The sequence below is a fragment of the Montipora capricornis genome, chromosome 10, assembly GCF_036669925.1.
Source record: "Montipora capricornis isolate CH-2021 chromosome 10, ASM3666992v2, whole genome shotgun sequence".
Classification (NCBI taxonomy): domain Eukaryota; kingdom Metazoa; phylum Cnidaria; class Anthozoa; order Scleractinia; family Acroporidae; genus Montipora; species Montipora capricornis.
Window position 1 is genome coordinate 40861264 of NC_090892.1, and position 2500 is coordinate 40863763.

At 36.4% G+C, this 2500-nt stretch overlaps 1 pseudogene; it reads left to right on the forward strand.

Annotated features, from left to right (window-relative positions):
* The first annotated feature begins 1693 nt into the window (after positions 1 to 1693).
* Positions 1694 to 2500, forward strand: part of LOC138020818 (collagen triple helix repeat-containing protein 1-like) — a 2420-nt pseudogene continuing 1613 nt past the window's right edge.

The window sequence follows — 2500 nt, forward strand, 5'->3', positions numbered from 1 at the left end:
AGAAAGATACAGGGAAGAATAGTAAAATCGGCTTATGAATGAAAGAGTCACAGTGCTTCCATTTTACATCAGTGGGGAGTGACTTGAAAGATCAAAAAATCTAATGTCAGAGACTAAAGAAAGTAAGCTGTGCATCCCGTTGGTAACAGTGATTTGAACCTCAAAAAATGTGCATGCAGATTGAATCACTGCAACACCGTCTGGCACTGCCCCCTATTGTGAGTCCATAGGCGTAGTAAAATTAACGGCTGTCAGTCAGTCAGTGGAGTTTGGAGCAACCACATATTAAACTGGCAAATAAGTTCAAATACTCAATGTGAGTCACAAATACTCGAAATACGTAAATACGTAGTTTGGATATTTTATGCCCGCAGGAAAGCAAACACTTGATTTTGGTGGCAAGCACCCACTTTGAGAGGCGAAAAGTAAAATGTCTCTTTATTTTGATTGCAGAAATGCGAAAGTAGTATTTTTTAAAAATTTGTACAAAGATTATATCGTGAAGATGGAATCCATCCCTTAAGGATTGCATGGTATTATGAATTTTATGAGGTAACAATAAAAACGCAATTTTTGTATATCTTATGAAAAATTGATGAAAGTTGCTCATAAAATCGGATTTCAAACGCTCTGTTTGGTATGATAGCAAATATAAATAGATAATATAGGTGGCAAATAGTAAGTGTGCAAATACCCATAACTAGGAAAACCATACGACCCCCATGCACTATCTTTCTGGCTTTCTTGTTTTTTATTTCTTTTTTTTTTTCCTTTTTCATTTACTTCTAGAAGTTTTCCTTTAGGTAAACATATCCTTCTGTCCAGCTGTTTGCAACATGTTGTCTTTTAATATATGATATTTTTCAGAAATCCAAGTTCCTGAGAAAATGTTATGCTTCAGTTGTCGGAGAGGCAAAATCTGGTGCAAAAAAACGTAAGTTGTTTGTATAATCTCTTTTAATTGTTTTTTTTTTTTGAAATATTTAGTAGACGCCTGGGAAAGGCCGGCATGGCATGAAAAACTGTTGACGACCAGGTTTACTATAATTAGTCAGTAGAGTTTGGATCGACCACATAGTAAGGGGAAAAAAGTTTAAATACTCAGTGTGGGTAGCAAATATTGGCTCCAATGTTTGCGTTCTTTCAACCACACCGTAGAAAATACTCGCTTTTGGTCGCAAATACCCAGTTTGGGGGACAAAAACGCAATGTTTATCAGTTTAAAGTTTCTGATTGCAAAAGTGTAAAACTAATCCTTTTAAATGTACAAAGATTGTGTCGTAAAGACGAAATACATTCTTTAAAGATTGGTATTACGACTTTTTGTGAAGTAACAAAAAACACCGTTTTTCGTTCGTACGTCAGTGGAAAAATGGGTGAGAAAGTTGCTCATAACATAGAATAAATAGAGGATATATATTTCATGGCTGCGCGAAGATACCAAATTGATCTTCGAGTGTTGAAAAATATTTCACGAGTGAGCGCAGCGAACAAGTGAAATATTTTTCAACACGAGAAGAGAAAATTCGTATCTCCAAGCGGCCATGTCATATTCTATTTATTATATAGACGCCAATGAAATACTAAATCACTTCACGGAAGGCATCGAAAGGCGCGATTTTCTCTCTCTCTCTCTTTCTCTCTCTCTCTCTCTCTCTCGCTCTCTCTTTTTGTATTAGATCAGCACATCCGTATGTCCAACTGTCTTCCACATGTTGTCCCTATATCTTACAAGTCAGAAATCCTGGGAAAAGGTTACGCTTCTGATCAGTTTCCGGGAATGAAAAAGGTGAGGAAAACGTTAAATTGCCTCTTAGTTGATTGTATTTTCTGTCAGTTTAATTCAGTTTTATTAATTTAATTCAGTTTACTTTCAGTTTTTACTAGACGTCTGGGAAAGACATTGCAATAAAACGTGTTCACGGCTAGGCTTACTACAGTTGTCCAACTAGTAGCTACCTCGCAGAAACTGGACCCTTCTTTACAAGTTTATGGTAAAGCAAGTCTAGAATCAGCAGCGCGTTCAAAGCAACATTTTCAATGATTTTCAGAGGTCGGCGGTTTTATTTTGAGTTTAAAAATGTAAAATCAATTTGCACCAAGGGTTCTGAGTTCGCTGATGAGTGTAAAGAATAGTAAACATTTTAAACAAACAAAGAACAAACCGTCGTCATGAAGTTTGATCAGTTCAAATTATTTTTCCGACTTCTATAAAACTCGTATCCCTTGAGCAAAGGAAATCAAAACCATCTGGGAAGTTGGCCTTTGAAGAGAACTCTAGTGAAACAAGATCACAGTAAGAGATAAGCTCCTACATAGAGGATGAATACTTTGATAAAGCTGAGAGTCTTCACAATAGCGCCCTAAGGCTGCATTTATTTCACCTGTATTCTCTTTCTTCCTTTCGTTCATCAGATCACCATCAGCTATTTGCCAGTCTTCAAAGCCAGACAATGAATTTCTTGATTTTGGTAATTTTGTTCTCAACCGCATACTGTGC